Below are 20,118 nucleotides of genomic sequence, written 5' to 3' on the forward strand. Positions count from 1 at the left end.
TAGCATTACCCATCCATGATTATAACCAACATATAACAATATTATTAACCATGAAAATGCAACCATTAAATCATCATAATAAAAAGTATCAGTGCTCATAAATTATAATAGGTTAGTAAATCTTATTAAATGATGCAAAATCAAACCAAGACATGGAATTCCACTACCACCCAATCATAGATTAGGATGAACTGAATCTTTCTTTCAGCCAGTCACCCTCATTCCATATTCCAAGCATGAATGTGCAATCTCAAGACATAAAGAACCAAGGCTTCTCAGAGATTAAACCACATGCACCCTTATGCTACCATGATCTATCCAAAACTAGTCAAGATGTCACAAATCCCAAAACAAACTTGGACGCCTCAGTGTTTCTTCACCACTACCATGAGGAATTTTCTTGTCTCCACCCATATGTTGAGGGCTTTCTGGAGATTAAAACTCCTTCACCCCTAACCCTTTGGAATTTTCCTATGACCATATCACGTAGTTCCAAAACCTTCCAACAATCGAAAGATCAAGAAGAAAATAATCCCATTACACCATGGTTATCTATAAATGGTAAGGCAAGGTTGAAACTAATGTCAAATTCGATAAAACCCATGCCAATGATAGTAAATTACACAAATACACAAATGCATGTACCAAATATGTGATCTGTTACATGAAAAATCCTCTTGTTGACGTTTCTTAATGCACCCTTCCTCGTTTGTCCTTTCCTTTCCTTGTCCTTATTTTTCTTTCCTTTCTACAATTCTAGAGTGCTCCAAAAATTCTTTATGTGTGCAAAAGTATGAGAGAATAGAGATAGTTCCAAAAAAGAATTGATAAAAGTTGTGAACTAATCCTTAGAATCCCTTTTATCGTTGAGGCCTCTATTTTCAAATTTTCCTGTATTTTCCTTCAATTTTCCTCTCAAGAAAATATGTGACCCTTCTTCTTCCTTTTCTCATATTTTCCTTTATTCTTATAAATAAATTCCAATTAACGTCTCTTTTCCTTTTCCAATGCCTTTGTCAATTTACTTCACCATAATAAACAAAAAGTGACACCCACTGGGATGTTTATGCCCAAAATTTAACTTGGATTATGTGTCCCATGACCTTGGTCTTATTTTTCCTTTATTAACTTTATTACATGAAATTTTAAGATGGGGTTCTTACAAAACCCTCCCCCTTGGGGGAACACCATCATCAGTGTTCTATAACACCTATGACCGACAAACTACTCAGAACCAAAAAATACTACATATGGAGCTTTATAACTTAGCTCGATGCAATATTTACAATAAAAACCTCTCCAAACCATGCCCAACTTGATAAATATTACAATCATTGTTATGAAACCAGCTCAAGAAAAGATAGAAAAGATAGATCAACGCCTTAGAATTCAGCCTCTTCGAGGGGGAAACCTCCTTTACATTACATAAATGAACAATTCTTGGATGATACAAATGATAAAACCTCCTTTCTATATATAGGAGTCTAAGGAGTCACAATATAATCCAGCCGACCTAACAATAATAATATAAAGCCACAAAAATAACAATAGAGGGATTCTATGGGGCACAGAAATAACAATATGGGGGTAATAGGGGCACAACAATATAAATAAGGGGTATAACTACAATAGTAATGGGGTAATCACTAGTATTATAGGGACCCAACATGCCCCTCTCCTTCAAAAAAGTGTTGTCCTCAACGCTTGAGTAGTTCTGGATACTTCTGCATAAAATTCTCATCCTCCCATGTGGAATCTTCAGCGGATAAGTTCTTCCACTTGATAAGATACTCTGAAATTGATCGATTTCGTAGCTGTCGAGTTCTTGTTTCTGTGACTGCTTCCGGTTCCAATATAATTTTTCCTTCCTCGTCAAGTTCTGGCAATATTGTTTGAACTGGGAGCTTGTCGCCTATAACCTTCTTTAAACATGAAACATGGAAAACTGGGTGCAATCGAGAAGCTGCAGGAAGCTCCAATTTGTATGCCATAGTACCAATCTTTTGCAACACCTTGTACGGACCATAATACTTTGGTGATAATTTATTATCCTTCTTAGCTTGCTTTAGGGACATTTGCTTATATGGTTGTAGCCGTAGGAATACCCAATCACCTACATCAAAACTTCTTTCACTGCGATGTTGATCTGCCTGTTGTTTCATTCTATTTTGTGCCAACACGAGGTTATCCTTTAAGAGTTGGAGGACTTGTTGTTGATGTTCGATGTGATGTTCCACTGCCTGAACCTTAGAATTTTCTCTTAAATATGATGTGATGGATGGTGGTTGATACCCATAAAGTGCCATAAATGGGGTCATTTTTGTTGCTGTATGGAAGGAAGTGTTATACCACCATTCAGCCAGAGGCAACCATTTGACCCATTGTGTCTGTTTATCAGATACAAAGCAACGAAGATATCCTTCCAAACATTTGTTTACTATCTCAGTTTGCCCATCAGATTGAGGATGATAAGATGAGCTATGAGCTAACTGAGTACCAAGACAAGAAAATAATTTTGTCCAAAAATTTCCAGTGAAAATGGGATCTCTGTCACTTACAATAATCTTTGGGTTTCCATGTAGCTTTTGAATTGTTTCCATAAATGCAGTAGAAACTGTACTGGCTTTAAATGGATGTGATAATGCACAAAAGTGTGCATACTTGGTAAGTCTGTCAACTACCACCATGATGACACTCTTTCCCTCAGACTTGGGTAAACCTGTGATAAAATCCATTGAAACCTCCTCCCAACGTTGGCTTGGAATGGATAAAGGTTGTAATAGACCCGGTGTCTTAATTGTTTCAACTTTATTTTGTTGGCAAACCAAACATTCCGCCACAAACTTTTGAATATCTGATTTAAGGCCATCCCAAAAAAATTCCTTCTTAACCCTGTGGTAAGTTTTTAAAAATCCTGAGTGCCCTCCTAAGGGAGAAGTGTGCAATTCCATAAGAATCTTTTGTTTTAGCTGGGAATTCTTACAGAGGTATAAGCGATCTTTGTACCATAACGAATCATTTTCCAGCTAAATGTATCAGATGTACTGGAATCTTGTTGTAGCTTTCGAATAAGTGCCCACACTTCTTCGTCATTCTTCCATTCCTCCCTTGCTTCGTTTATCCAATCTGGTTGGATAATAGAAATGGCGCACAACAATGCTTCCACATCCTCATCCTTTCTTGAGAGTGCATCTGCCACCACATTTTGCTTCCCTTTTTTGTAGATGATTTCAAAGTCATAACCCAACATCTTTGTGACCCACTTTTGTTGCTCTTCAGAGGATAATCTTTGTTCTAAAAAGTATTTAAGGCTATCATGATCCGTTTTTACCTTGAAGTGTCTTCCCATTAGGTAGGGTCGCCATTTCTTAAGTGCATGGAGTATTGCCAACATTTCCTTCTCATAAATAGCTTTGCTTAAAAACTTTCCCTTGATTGGACGACTTTCAAAAGCAATGGGTCTTTCATCTTGCATTAGAACAACACCAATTCCATTTCCTGAAGCATCACATTCCACAATAAAGGTTTTTGTGAAGTCCGGTGTAGCTAAGACCGGTGCTTGGCACATTGCCTCTTTAAGATGTTCAAAGGCCTTTGTTGCTTCCGGAGTCCATGAAAATGCATCTTTCTTCAATAATGTTGTTAGAGGTGCTGCTATTCTCCCATAATTCTTAACAAACTTGCGATAATACCCTGTCAACCCAAGAAATCCTCGCAGATGCTTTATGGATGTGGGGATTTTCCATTCCTTAATGGCTTTAATTTTGCTAGGGTCTACCTTAACTCCTTCATGAGATACAATATGACCCAAATATTCCACCTCCTGGACTCCAAAGAAACATTTGGATCTTTTTGCATATAATTGTTTCTCCTCCAATAGTTGTAGCACCCTGTCAACATGTTCAACATGATCCTTCCAAGACTTGTTGTAGATTAGTATATCATCAAAAAATACTAACACAAATTTTCTAAGGAATGGTTTGAAAATTGAATTCATCAAACCTTGAAATGTTGAAGGTGCATTGGTAAGGCCAAAAGGCATGACCAAAAATTCATAATGACCCTCATGAGTTCTAAATGCCGTTTTTGAAATGTCTTCAATCTTCATTCTGATTTGATGATATCCCGAACGAAGATCCAACTTGGTGAAGTAAATTGATCCATGCAATTCATCCAGTAATTCATCAATGACAGGAATGGGGAACTTATCTTTAATAGTGAGCTTGTTGAGCTCCCTATAATCCGGACACATGCGCCATGATCCATCCTTCTTGTGCACCAATACTACTGGAGCAGAGAAAGAACTTTGACTCGGTTGAATTATACCAGCCTCTAGCATTTCTGCAACCATACGTTCAATTTCACTTTTTTGGACATAGGGATATCTGTACGGCCTGATGTTTGGAGGAACACTTCCTGGAATCAGATGAATAGCATGATCATGATCACGCATAGGTGGGAGACCTTTGGGAGTCTCAAATACCTTGGAATGATTGTCCAGGACTTTTTGGAGATCTGGAGAAATAGATGATTCCAATGTGGAAACATCTAGCGAACATAATTGTGCAATTACACCTCTTTGCTCCTTTTTTAGAAGCTTTGTCATACCATTAGAGCTGATTATCTTTCCTGGTTTCCCTGCAATACCCCTTAATTCAACTTCCTTTCCTTCCGTAGAAAATTTGATGAAAAGTTCTTGAAAATTAAAAGCTATTGTACCCAAGGATTGTAGCCATTGGACTCCTAGTACAACATCAGCACCTCCCATTGGAATGGAAAGCATTGGGCTAGTCAATACATATTCTCCCATGGATAGCTTGATATTATGGCACTTTCCAGAGCAATTTATTGTTCCTCCATTTGCAATCATCACTTGACACTCTGGTGCTGGATATAGGAAGCAATTCAATTCTTTTGCTACCCTACAATGAATAAAATTGTGGGTGCTTCCTGAATCAATCAACACTATTACCTTTTTCTTCTTGATTTGTCCTTCTATCTTGATGGTTTGAGGAGTGGTAATTCCCGCCAATGCATTACAAGATATGGTCGGATTTATTTGTTCTTCATCTAGGCTTTGTTCCTGGAGTATATCTTCTTCTTTTGACCTTTCTTGCTCCTTTTCTTCTTCCTCTTCACAATCTATGTAGAATAATTTCTTCTCAGCACACTTATGACCTTTAGTGTATTTGCTATCACAACTGTAACAAAGCCCTTTTGCTCTTTTTTCTTCCAATTGTTGTGGTGTCAACCTTATAGGTTGTGGAAGACTAGGGCAACAACACTTCCGTCTTTATAGTTGTGAGTGGTATGCTTCCTGGTTGCCATAATTTTGCTTTCCATTTTTCTTGCTAACCTGAATGCCTTCTCTAATGAATCAGGTTCCCAAAGGCGAACATCATGTTGGATATTATCCTTTAAAGACCCTATGAACACATCAATCCTATGCTCCTCTGGAATATCTTTTACCCTTATGTTCAATTTTTGGAACTCCTCAATGTGCTCCATTATTGAACCCTTTTGTTTGAGACTTATCAATTGGCTAAAAAAAGTGTTGCTTTTTGTATCTTCATAATGTGCTATCAATTCTTCCGTAAAAATTGCCCAAGTGATAAATTTTTTACAAGAGCAAAGCCATTGATACCATACAAACTAATTTTGTTCCAAATATACAGTTGCCATACGTACCTTTTGTGTGTTTTGCACATTATTGAGATCGAAGAACTGCTCCATCTGTAGTATCCATGTGGCAGGATCCTTGCCATCAAACTTCCTCATATTGATTTTTGGAATATGGTGGGTCTTCGACCCAGCATTAGCATCTAAGGAATCATGATTAACATTACTTTTGTTCACATCATGAGTTTCCTTTACAACCTTTTCACCATTAGAAAGTATTTCTTGTAGGAAATTTGTCAAATCTGTCTTCAAATCTGCCATGCCTGTCTTCAAATCTGTCTTCAAATCTGCCATGTCTCTCTTCAAATCTCTCTTCGAATCATCCATCTTAGCTTCCATTCCCTTTATCTTAGATTCCACGCCATTTATCTTAGATTCCATGCCGTTTATCTTATATTCCACACCACTTATCTTAGCTTATGTTAGCTTTTGTGAGCGTGACATTTGTTGCACTTGTTCTTGTAATTTTGATATATCATGTAGCATTTCTTCCTCTTCTTCATGAGTCATGCTAGAGCTTTCAGGTTCCTTACTAGGTGTTTTCATTTTCTTTCCTTGGGGGATCAGTTACCGATAATAATGCTTTACTATGCCCTTTGAATTCCATTAAACCAAGCTTACACAAAAATTTAAAAAAAAACTACACACTTTTTTTCACTTTATAGAGCCCGATATTGAATCTGATGTATCTCTGTAATTTCAGATCATCAAATTTTTAAATTGTGACCTGTAGTATCCTTTTGTGTCCTCTTTCCAATGCCACAAGTCTGATCCAAATTGGATTCTCCAAGGAAGAGTTATGTGAAATCTCCCACAGTGACTTGCTTTTAGACTAGTTCAGTAGAGCAAACTTGTATGACGTGCCACGAGTCACTGTTTCAACCTTTGAATCTGAAACACACATAAAATAAACTACAATCCGTCCTCTTTCTGTACCTTCTTACGAAATTTCAATCCGATCCCCAGAGAGAAAGTTATGACGATTTTCCCCAGGTCACCTGTTTTGAATGTAATTCAGGAGTCTGCAAAAAGACCAACTTCCTCAGATCATATCTCCACAAATATCGTGTGAAAAGCTCTGAAATTTGGACCCAAGTTTCAGCACGATTTCTTCTCAAATGGGTTTTTTTTTTTACTTCTGAAACGTCACAGAAAAAAAGTTATAGCGAAAATTCCACGATGACCTGTTTGGAGCAGCAAAACCCTAGAATCCAAAGCTCTGATACCAAATGTTATGAAACCAGCTCAAGAAAAGATAGAAAAGATAGATCAACGCCTTAGAATTCAGCCTCTTCGAGGGGGCAACCTCCTTTACATTACATAAATGAACAATTCTTGGATGATACAAATGACAAAACCTCCTTTCTATATATAGGAGTCTAAGGAGTCACAATATAATCCAGCCGACCTAACAATAATAATATAAAGCCACAAAAATAACAATAGAGGGATTCTATGGGGCACAGAAATAACAACATGGGGGTAATAGGGGCACAAAAATATAAATAAGGGGTATAACTACAATAGTAATGGGGTAATCACTAGTATTATAGGGACCCAACAATCATACTGCTTATTGGAGCTTTATAACAGCACTCGTTGTGGTATTTACAATAAAAATCATACGTAGATATGTACATATACTAAAAATAATTTTCCTCCACTGGATAACAATGAACGATATAAAGCTCTCATTTGATTGGTCATCTCCCATCTACCTTGGTAGAGACTAAAGTGCTTTCACGGCCATTTAACTTTCTCAATTTCTTGGTTACGGAGCATGAGATGCTTCCACTGTAATATACATTGAGGTTCCAACTATACTTTTCCTTCTAGTTCCACCTACAATACAGATGAGTAAATTACTTGGTCAACATCCTTCACATATCTTTTAAGCAATGAAACATGGAAAATATCATGGAATTTCACTGTTAGTGGTAGTGCAAGTTTGTAGGCCATTGGTCCAATCCTCTTAAGGATCTCAAAAGGCTCGCGATACTAAGATTCCAACCTGTAATATGACCATATCCTCAAGGATCTCTTCTTGTGCTTGATGCGTAAGTACACATGCTCCCCAACCTAAAACTTACTAAATTCTATGTGTTGATTTGAATTACTCTTTTTCCTATCTTGTGTTGCCTTAAGATTCTTCTTCATAAATTTCATTTCATGTTTCATCTTTACGAACATGTCTAGTCAAATCAACGACCTATTCGTTGGATCACTCAAGTTGATGGGATATTACATCTCCTTCTAAAAATAGCCTCAAATGGACTCATCCTCAATGAGTCATGATATCCAGTTTTTTATGCAAACTCTACCACTGGGAGATACGCTTCCCACTTCCTCTGCTATTGTATAACATACATCCTGAACATATCCTCTAGAATATTTTTCACCCTCTCTCTATTTCCATTTATTTATGGATGATAGATTGTAATAAAATCTAAATATATCCCTAGCCCTACAAACAACAACTTCCAAATCCTACAAGTGAACTCGACATCTCCGCCAAATATAATCTTCTTGGGAACACCGTGCAATATCACTATTTCCCTGGTGAAGACTAGAGCTTTCCTCAATATCTCAATTAATAGACTTCACTGGAATGAAGTGAACCAAATTTTTTAACCTTTCAACAACAACCACGATGGAATAATGTTTTCTAGATGTCCTCGGCAAACCTATGATGAAATCCATGGAAATGAACTCCCATTTACACTCCAGAATTGAAATGGGTTATAATAAAACACCTATATTCTTTCACTTTGGTTTTACTTGTTGACAATCCAAGCACATTGCGATGAAATAAATTACCTCTTTCTTTAGATTCAACCAATAGTATAACTTCTTCCTGTTGTCAAAGTATTTTGATATATCGGGTGACTTGAATATGACTTCACGTGAAATTTGCTCAACATAAACCTTTTTATCTCACTGTTGTATAGTGCATAGATCCTTTCGTAAAATATCACCAAACCATATTCCACGAGATGATAATCGACATCTTGATGACATATACCTTATTGTTCTAACCTATACTTAAGTTATTGGTACCTGTCATCCTGTTGTCTAGAAAGCAAGATTCACTCTTGTAAATCTATCCCATATGAACCCATAGTTGTAATGTGATTTATGTGCACTATTTTGCTAAGAGCATCTGCAACATTGTTTTCCTTACCCTTAATATAATTGATGTTGAATTCAAACTCAATGAGAGTATCCAATGATATAAGTTTCCTATAATTCATAACTGGTTGGTCAAACAAATATCTCAACCCATTGTGATCGCTCATAAACACAAACCTCCTTCAGAGAAGATAGTGCCTCCATATCTTCAATGCATGAATGATCTATGCCAACTCAAGATGATGAGTCACATAGTTCTACTTATGCTCATTCAATTTCCTTAATTAATAGCATATCATCTAACCCTATTGCATCGAGACTCCACCAAGTCCTCTCTTGTAAGCATATGTACACACCATGAACTCTTTATTTGGATATGTAATCTTTAGAACTGGAGTGTTTGTAAGAAACTCCTTCCACTAATCAAAATCAGTTGCATGTTCCTATATCCATTCAAAAGTCTTTCCTTTGATATACAAATATGTAATACGATAGGTAATTTGTGATCATTTCCTGATGAACCTCTTGCAATAACCTACTAACACTAAGAATGATCTCACCTCATCCACAATATTAGGAGTTTCCCATTCCATGATAGCTCTATTTTTTTCTAGATCCAATGCTATGCCTTCCTTGGAAATGACATGACCCAAGTAATGAACTTTTGTCTGAAAAAAATGTGCTTGCTAAGCTTGGCATACAACTGATGTTGTCTCAATGGACTCAATGTTTATGCTTGGTATTCTTCATTCTCTTCCTCATTCTTAGAATATATCAATATATCATCAATGAATACATTCAAAATCCTGTCCAAATGAGGACACAACACATTATTCATCAAACACACGAAATTTGTTGGAGCATTAATCAAACCAAAAGGAACCACAAAAAACTCATAATTACCATACTTTGTATGGAATGTGGTATTTTAAATGTCCTATTATTTGACACATACCTAATGATATTGTGATATCAAATCAATCTTCAAGAACACTACTTCTCCTTTCAAATAATCTAAAAAATCATGAACCATCAATAATAAATATCTATTCTTGATCGTTACCTTGTTCAACTAATTCAAATTAATGCATAACTTGAGATTATTTTCCTTCTTCTTCACAAACAACATGAGCTCACCCCAAGGTGATATGCTTGGCCTTATTTATCCCTTTTCAAGCATTTCCTTCAACTTCAACTTCAGTTCAACTAACTCTAGAGTACTCACCTTGTAAGGTGCCTTTGATGCTGATGTTTCTGCTACTACCAGCTCAATAGAGAAATCCACTTCCCTATGAAGAGGAAAATTTGAAATCTTTTCTAGAAAGACATCTAAAACTACTGCAAAACTAGATACCTCTTCAATACTTTTTCATCCCCAAATTTCTTAACGTTTTCACTGGAAACATGAACTACAAACAATATACACCCTTTCCTGTAAATGCGTTTTACCTACATAGTTGTAACCATTCTTACTAATGTGGCCTTCTTCTTTCCCTACAAGATTTTCTTCTCTCCATCATCATCCAAACACTCAATAACCTTCTAGTAACAACCTACCTTGGTCTCGTGAAGGTACAACCTATCCAGACTCAAAATTATATTGTATTGTCCAAATGGAAGCACATTTATATGTGTTGATGTAGACATATCTTTCTTCTCAAATGCTCAAGCTCTCACCAAATCATGAACTCTTTTCTTAGTACCTGTGGCCAACTATACCAACCGAGACTCTTCATGCACTTATTTTCTCAAACCACACTTATCCACTAGGTTAGGATTAACATGTTATGAAACTAGCTCACAAAAAGATAGATCAACTCCTTAGAATTCAACCTCTTCGAGGGGGCAAGCTCATTTACATTACACAAATGAAAATTTCTTGGATGATACAAATGACTAAACCTCCCTTCTATATATATCAGTCTAAGGGGTCACAATATAATCAAGCTGAAATAATAGTAATAACATAAAGGCACAACAATAAGAATAGTGGGTCTCTATGGGGCACACTAATAACAATATGGGGTCAATAGGGGCACAATAATAACAATAAGGGCTACAATGATAATAGTAATGGGGCAATCACAAGTATTATATGGACCTTACATGCCCCTCTCCTTCCAAAAAGCACTGTCCTCAATAATTGAGTACTTCTGTATAAAATTCTCATCCTCGAATGTGGAATATTCAGTGGATAAGTTCTTCCACTTGATGAGATACTCCGAAATTGATCAATTTCATAGCTGTCAATTTCTTTTTTTTGTGACTACTTTTGTTCCAATATTATTTTTCCTTCCATGTCAATTTCTGGCAGTATTGTTTGAACTGGTAGCTTGTCACCTATAGCCTTCCTTAAACATGAAACATGGAAAACTGAGAGAACACAGGAAGCTGAAGGAACATCCTATTTTTATGCCATAGTACCAATATTTTGCAACACCTTCTCGGGACAATAATACTTTTGTGATAATTTATTATCCTTCTTAGCTTGCTTGAGGGGCATTTATTTATATGGTTGTAGCTGTATGAATACCTAGTCACCTACATCAAAACTTCTTTCACTACAATATTGATCTTCCTGTTGTTTATTTATATTCTGTGCCAACGTGAGGTTATCCTTTAAGAGTTGGAGAACTTGTTGTCGATGCTCGATGTGATGTTCCACTGCTTGAACCTTATAATTTCCTCTCAAATATGATGTGATGGATGGTAGATGATATCCATAAAGTGCCATAAATGGGGTCATTTTGTTGCAGTATGGAAGGAAGTGTTATGTCACCATTCACCGAGATGTAACCATTTGACCCATTGTGTCTGTTTATCAGATACAAAGCAACGAAGATATCCTTCCAAACATTTGTTTACGATCTCATTTTACCCATCAGATTGAGGATGATAAGATGAGCTATGAGTTAACTGAGTACCGAGACAAGAAAATAATTCTGTCCAAAAATTTGTAGTGAAAATGGGATCTCTGTCACTTGCAATAATCTTTGGGTTCCCATGTAGCTTTTGAATTCTTTCCATAAATGCAGCAAAAACTGTACTGGATTTAAAATGATTTGATAATGCACAAAAGTGTGCATACCTATTAAGTATGTCAACTACCACCATGATGATACTCTTTCCTTCAGACTTGGGTAAACCTGTGATAAAATCCATTGAAACCTCCTCCCAATGTTGGCTTGGAATGGATAAAGGTTGTAATACACCTAGGGTCTTAATTGTTTCAACTTTATTTTGTTGGTAAACCAAACATTCCGCCACAAACTTTTGAATATCTAATTTAAGGTCATCCCAAAATATTTCTTCTTAACCCTGTGGTAAGTTCTTAAAAATCTTGAGTTCCCTCCTAATGGAGAAGTGTGCATTTCCATAACAATATTTTGTTTGAGTTGGGAATTCTTACACAGGTATAAGAAACCTTTGTACCATAACGAATCATTTTTCCAGCTAAATGTATCAGATGTACTTGGATCTTGTTGTAACTTTTGAATGAGTTCCCATACTTCTTCTTCATTCTTCCATTCATCCCTTGCTTCATTTATATATTGTTAGAGCTGTTGTTATTCTCTGATAATTCTTAACAAACTTGCGATAATAGCCTATCAACCTGAGAAATCCTTGCAGGTGCTTTATGGATTTGGCAATTTTCCATTCCTTAATGGCTTTAATTTTTCTTGGATCTACCTTAACACCATCATGAGACACAATATGACCCAAATATTCCACCTCTTGTACTCCAAAGAAACATTTGGAGATTTTTCCATATAATTGTTTCTCCTCCAATAGTTTGAGCACCCTGTCAACATGCTAAACATGATCCTTTCAAGACTTGTTGTAGATTATTATATCATCAAAAAATACTAACACAAATTTTCTAAGGGTTTGAAAATGGAATTTATCAAAACTTAAAATGTAGAAGGTGCATTGGTTAGTCCAAAAGAGATGAAAAAAAATTCATAATGACCCTCGTGATTTCTAATGTTGCTTTCATAATGTCTTCAGTCTTAATTTTGATTTGATGATATCCTGAACAAAGATTCAACGTGGTGAAGTAAATTGATCCATGAAATTGATCCAATAATTCATTAGTGATAGGAATGGGAAATTTATCTTTAATAGTGAGCTTGTTGAGCTCCCTATAATCCGAACACATATGCCACGATCCATCCTTCTTGTGCACCAATACTACTAGAGTAGAGAAATAACTTTAACTATGTTGAAATATACCAGCCCCTAGCATTTCTACAACCATACGTTCAATTTCACTCTTTTGAGCATAGGGATATCTGTACGTCGTGATGTTTGGAGGAACACTTCCTAAAATAAAATGAATAGCATGATCATGATCACAAATAGGTGGGAGGACTTTGGAGTCTCAAATACCTTGGAATGGTTGTCCAAGACTTTTTGGAGATCTGGAGAAATAGATGATTTTGATGTGGGAACCTCTAGTGAACATAATTGTGCAATTATGCCTCGTTGTTCCTTCTTTAAAATATTTGTCATGTCGTTAGAGTTGATTATCTTTTATGGTTTCCCTGCAATACTCGTTAATTCAACTTCCTTTCCTTCCAAAAAAAAATTCATGAAAAGTTCTTGAAAATTAAAATCTATTGTACCCAAGGATTGTAGCCATTGGACTCCTCGTATAACATCAGCACCAGCCATTGGAATGGAAAGAATTGGGATATTCAATAAATATTCTCCCATGTATAGCTTGATATTATGGCACTTTCTATAGAAATTTATGGTTCCTCCACTTGCAACCATCACTTGACACTCTCGTGCTGGATATAGGAAGCATGAAAATATGTGACCCTTCATCTCCCTTTTCTCCTATTTTTCTTTATTTTCATAAATAAATTCCAATTAACATCTCTTTTCCCTTTCCAATGAATTTTTCAATTTACTTCACCATTATAAATGGAAAGTGACACCCACTAGGATGTTTATGCCTAAAATTCAACTTGGAATATGTGTCCCATGACCTTGGTCTTATTTTTCCTTTATTAACTTTATTACATGAAATTTTAAGATGCAGCTCTTATAAAACCCTCTCCGTTGGGGAACACCATCGTAAGTGTTCTATAACACCTATGACCAACAACATGTTGAGAACCAAGGAATACTACATATGGAGCTTTATAGCTTAGCTCGATGCAATATTCAAAATAAAGACCTCTCCAAACCATGCCGAACATGATAAATATTACAATCATACTGCTTATGGGAGCTTTATAACACCACTCTTTATGGTATTTACAATACCGATCATACATAGATATGTACATATACCAAAAATCATTTTCCTCAACTCGAGGACAATGAAGAATATAAAGTTCTCATCTGATCAGTCATCTCCCATCTACCTTCATAGGGCTAAAGTGCTTTCACTGCACCTTAACTTTCTCGATTTCTCGGTTCTGAAGCATGAGATGCTTCCACTGTAATATGTATTGAGGTTCTAGTTAGACCTTTCCTTCTAGTTCCACCTACAATATGTATAAGTAAATTACATGGTCAACATCCTTCACACATCTTTTAAGCAATGAAATATGGAAAACATCATGGACTTTAACTGTTACTGGTAGTGCAAGTTTGTAGGCCATTGGTCCAATCCTCTTAAGGATCTCAAAAGGCCCACAACACTGAGATGCCAACTTGCAACCCGACCATATCCTCAAGGACCTCTTCTTGTGCTTGATGTATAAGTACACGTGCTCCCTAACTTGAAACTTATTAAATTCTATATGTTGATTTGCGTAACTCTTTTTCCTATCCTATGTTGCCTTTATATTCTTCTTGTTAACTTTCATTTCCTTTTCCCTCTCTATGAACATGTCTAGTCCAATCAATGCCCTATTCATTAGATCAATCCAATTGATGGGATATTACATCTCCTTCCAAAAATAGCCTCAAATGGACTCATCCTCAACAAGTCATGATATCAAATTTTTTATGCAAAGTTTACCACTGGAAGTTACCCTTCCCACTTCCTCTGCTATTGTATAGCATACATCCTCAACATATCCTCTAGAATAATGTTCACCCTCTTTGTGTGTCGATTTATTTATGGATGATGGATTGTAATAAAATCTAAAGATATCCCTGGCCCTGCAAACAACTACTTCCAAATCCTAGAAGTGAACTTGGCATCTCTGTCCGATATAATATTCTTGGGAACACCATGCAATATCACTATCTCCCTGGTGAAGACTTGAGCTACCTCAGTAGCTCAATTAATAGACTTCACTGGAATTAAGTAAGCCACCTTTGTTAACCTTTCAACAACAACCATGATGGAATCATGTTTTGTAGATGTCCTCGGTAAACCTATGATGAAATCCATGGAAATGAACTCCCATTTACACTCTACAATTGAAACCGATTATAATAAAGCACTTGGATTCTTGCACTCTAGTTTTACCTATTGACAATCCAAACACCTTTGGATGAAATCAATGACCTCTTTCTTTAGATTCAACCAATAGTAGAACTTCTTCCTACTATCAAAGTATTTTGATATCTCTGGTCACTTGAGTATGACTTCACATAAAATTCGCTCAACATAAACTTTTTTAACTCATTGTTGTCTAGTGCATAGATCCTATCCTAAAATATCACCAAACCATATGACATGAGATGATAATCGAAAACTTGATGACCTATATCCTATTGTTGTAACCTATACTGAAGTTATTGGTACCTGTCATCGTGTTGTTTGGAAAGCAATATTCACTCCTGTAAATCTATCCCATATGAAGACATAGTTGTAATGTGATTTATCTACACTGTTTTGCTAAGAGCATCTACAACATTGTTCTCATTACCCTTAATATAATTGATGTTGAAGTCACACTCATTGAGAGTATCCAACCATATAGCTTGCCTATAATTCCTATTAGGTTCGTCAAAAAAATATCTCAACCCATTGTTATCACTCATAAACACAAACCTCCTTCGAAGAAGATATTGCCTCCATATCTTCAATGCATTAATGATCTATGCCAGCTCAAGATCATGAGTCACATAATTCTGCTTATTCTCATTCAATTTCCTTGACTCGTAGCATACTACCTAACCTTTTTGCATCTAGACTCCACCAAGTCCTCTCTTGAAAGCATATGTACACACCATGAACTTTTTATTTGGATATATAATCTTTAAAACTAGAGTGTTTGTAAGAAAATCCTTCAAATACTCAAAATTGGTTGCATGTTCCTATATTCATTCAAAAGTATTTCCTTTCATATACAAAGATGTAATATGATAGGTAATTTGTGATAATTTCCTGATGAACCTCTTGCAATAACCTACTAACACTAAGAATGATCGCACCTCATCAAGAGTTTTAGGAGTTTCCCATTCCATGATAACTTTGATTTTTTCCAGATCCGCTACTCTGCCTTCCTTGGAATCAACATGTCCCATGTAATGAAATTTTGTCTGAAAAAAATGCACTTACTAAGCTTGGCATACAATTGATGTTGTCTCAATGGACTCAATATTTCCGCTTGGTATTCTTCATTCTCTTCCTCATTCCTAGAATATATCAATATATCATGAATGAATACTTTCACAAGCTTGTCCAAATAAGGACATAGCATATTATTCATCAAACACATGAAATTTATTGGAGGATTAATCAAACCAAAAGGAACCTCAAAAATCTCATAATTACCATACTTTGTATGGAATTTAGTATTGTAAATGTCCTCTTATTTGACGCATACCTAATGATATCATGATATCAAGTCAATCTTCAAGAACACTACTTCTCCTTTCAAATAATCTAACAAATCATCAATCCTCAACAACAAATATCTATTCTTGATCGTTACCTTGTTCAAATACTTCAAATTAATGCATAACTTGAGACTGTTGTCCTTCTTCTTCACAAACAACATGAGCTCACCCCAAGGTGATATGCTTGGCCTTATCTATCCATTTTCAAGCATTTCCTTCAACTGCAACTTCAGTTCAACTAACTCTAGAGTACTCATCTTGTAAGGTTCCTTTGATGTTGTTGTTTCTCTTACTACCATCTTATAAAAGAAATCCACTTCCCCTTGAAGAGGAAACTTTTAAATCTTTCCTAGAAAGACATCTAAAACTACTGCAAAACTAGATACCTATTCAATACTTTTGCATCCTCAAAGTTCTTAACGTTTTCACTGGAAACATGCACTATGAAAAATATACACCCTTTCCCATAAACGCACTTTTTCTACATATTTGTAACCATTCTTACTAATGTGGCCTTCTTCTTTCCCTACAAGATTTTCTTGTCTCCATCATCATCCAAACACTTAATAACCTTGTAGTAACAATCTACCTTGGTCCCGTGAAGGTACAACCTATCCATACTCAAAATTATATTCTATGATCCCAATGGAAGCACATTTAGATGTGTTGATGTAGACATATCACTCATCTGAAATGCTCAAGCTCTCACCCAATCATGAACTCTTTTCTTAGTACCTGTAGCCGACTACACGAACCCAGACTCTTCATGCACTTATTTTCTCAAACCACACTTATCCACTACGTTAGGATTAACATGTTATGAAACCAGCTCATAAAAGATAGAAAAGATAGATCAACGCCTTAGAATTCAGCCTCTTCGAGGGGGAAACCTCCTTTACATTACACAAATGGAATATTATTGGATGATACAAATGACTAAACCTCCCTTCTATATATATCAGTCTAAGGGGTCATAATATAATCAAGATGACATAACAATAATCACATAAGGGCACAACAATAACAATAGTGGGTTTCTATGGGGCGCACTAGTAATAATATGAGGACAATAGGGGCACAATAATAAAAATAAGGGCTACAATGATAATAGTAATGGGGGAATAACTAGTATTATAGGGACCTGACATGCCCCTCTCCTTCCAAAAAGTGTTGTCCTCAATGCCTTAGTAGTTATAGATGCTTCTCTATAAAATTCCCATCCTTCCATGTGGAATATTCAGCGGATAAGTTCTTCCACTTGATGATATACTCTGAAATTGATCAATTTCGTAGCTGTCGAGTTCTTGTTTCTGTGACTACTTCCAATTACAATATGTTTTTTCCTTCCACATCAAGTTCTCGAAATATTATTTGAACTGAGATCTTGTCACCTATAACCTTCTGTAAACATGAAACATGGAAAACTGGGTGCACTTGGGAAGCTAAAGGAAGCTCCAATTTGTATGCCATAGTACCAATATTTTGCAACAGCTTGTCCAGACCATAATACTTTGGTGATAATTTATTATCCTTCTTAGCTTTCTTGAGGAGCATTCTTTTATATGGTTGTAGCTCTAGCAATACCCAGTCGCCTACATCAAGACTTCTTTCACTGTGATGTTGATCTGCCTATTATTTATTCCTATTCTGCACCAACATGAAGTTATCCTTTAAGAGTTGGAGAGCTTGTTGTTGATGCTCGATGTGATGTTCCACTGCTTGAAACTTATAATTTTCTCTCAAATATGATGTGATGGATGGTGGAAGATATCCATTAAGTGCCATAAATGGGGTCATTTTTGTTGCAGTATGGAAGGAAGTGTTATACCACCATCCAGTGAGAGGTAAACCATTTGACCCATTGTGTCTATTTATCAGATACAAAGCAACGAAGATATCCTTCCAAAAATTTGTTTACTATCTCAGTTTTCCCATCATATTGAGGATGATAAGATGAGTTATGAGCTAACTAAATATCGAGACAAGAAAATAATTATGTCCAAACATTTCCAGTGAAAATGGGATCTCTGTTGCTTACAATAATCTTTAGGTTTCCGTGTAGCTTTTGAATTGTTTTCATAAAATCATTAGAAACTATATTGGATTTAAATGGATGCGATAATGCACGAAAGTGTGCATACGTGATAAGTATGTCAACTACCACCATGATGACACTCTTTCCTTCAGACTCGAGTAAACCTGTGATAAAATCCATTAATACCTCGTCCCAACATTGGCTTGGAATGGATAAAGGTTATAATAGACCTCGGGTCTTAATTGATTCAACTTAATTTTGTTGGTGAACCAAAATTTCCACCACAAAAATTGAATATCCGATTTAAGGCCATCCCAAAACATTTCTTCTGATCCCTGTGGTAAGTTTTTAAAAATCTAGAGTTCCCTCCTAAGGGAGAAGTGTGCAATTCCATAATAATTGTTTGTTTGAGTTGGGAATTTCATAGGTATAAGCAATCTTTGTACCATAACGAATCATTTTTCTAGCTAAATGTATCAGATGTACTAGGATCTTGTTGTAAATTTTCAATGATTACCCATACTTCTTCTTCATTCTTCCATTCATCCTTTGCTTCATTTATCCAATCTGGTTGGATAATAGAAATGCCACACAACAATGCTTCCACATCCTCATCCTTTCTTAAGAGTGCATCTGCCACAACATTTTGCTTCCATTTTTTGTATATGATTTCAAAGTCATAACCCAACATCTTTGTGACCCATTTTTTATGCTCTTTAGAGGATAGTCTTTGTTCTAGAAGGTATTTAAGACTATCATGATCCGTTTTTACTTCGAAGTGTTTTCTCATTAGGTAGGGTCATCATTTCCTGAGTGCATGTATTATTGTCAACATTTCATTTTCATAAATAGATTTGTGTAAATACTTTCCTATGATTAGATGACTCTCGAAAGCAATGGGTCTTTCATCTTGCATTGAAACAACATCAGTTCCATTTCCTGAAGCATCGCATTCCACAATAAAGGTTTTTGTGAAGTCTAACGTAGCGAAGATCGGTGCTTGGCACATTGCCTCTTTAAGATGTTTGAAGGCCTTTGTTGCTTCTAGATTCCATGAAAATGCATCTTTCTTCTATAATGTTGTTAGAGCTGTTGTTATTCTCTGATAATTCTTAACAAAATTGTGATAATTCTCTATCAACCTGAGAAATCCTTGCAGGTGCTTTATGGATGTGGGGATTTTCCATTCCTTAATGGCTCTAATTTGTCTAGGGTCTACCTTAACACCTTCATGAGATACAATATGACCCAGATATTCCACCTCTTGTACTCCAAAGAAACATTTGGAGTTTTTTGTATATAATTGTTTCTCCTCCAATAGTTTGAGCACCTTGTCAACATGTTGAACACGATCCTTCCGAGACTTGCTGTAGATTAGTATATCATCAAAAAATACTAACACAAATTTTCTAAGGAGGGGTTTGAAAATGGAATTTATCAAAACTTAAAATGTAGAAGGTGCATTGGTAAGGCCAAAAGACATGAGAAAAAATTCGTAAGGACCCTCATGAACTATAAATGTT

Source organism: Pinus tabuliformis, chromosome 6, assembly GCF_031772625.1.
Source record: "Pinus tabuliformis cultivar Carrire ecotype Pingquan chromosome 6, CPIR1, whole genome shotgun sequence".
In the NCBI taxonomy this organism is placed as follows: domain Eukaryota; kingdom Viridiplantae; phylum Streptophyta; class Pinopsida; order Pinales; family Pinaceae; genus Pinus; species Pinus tabuliformis.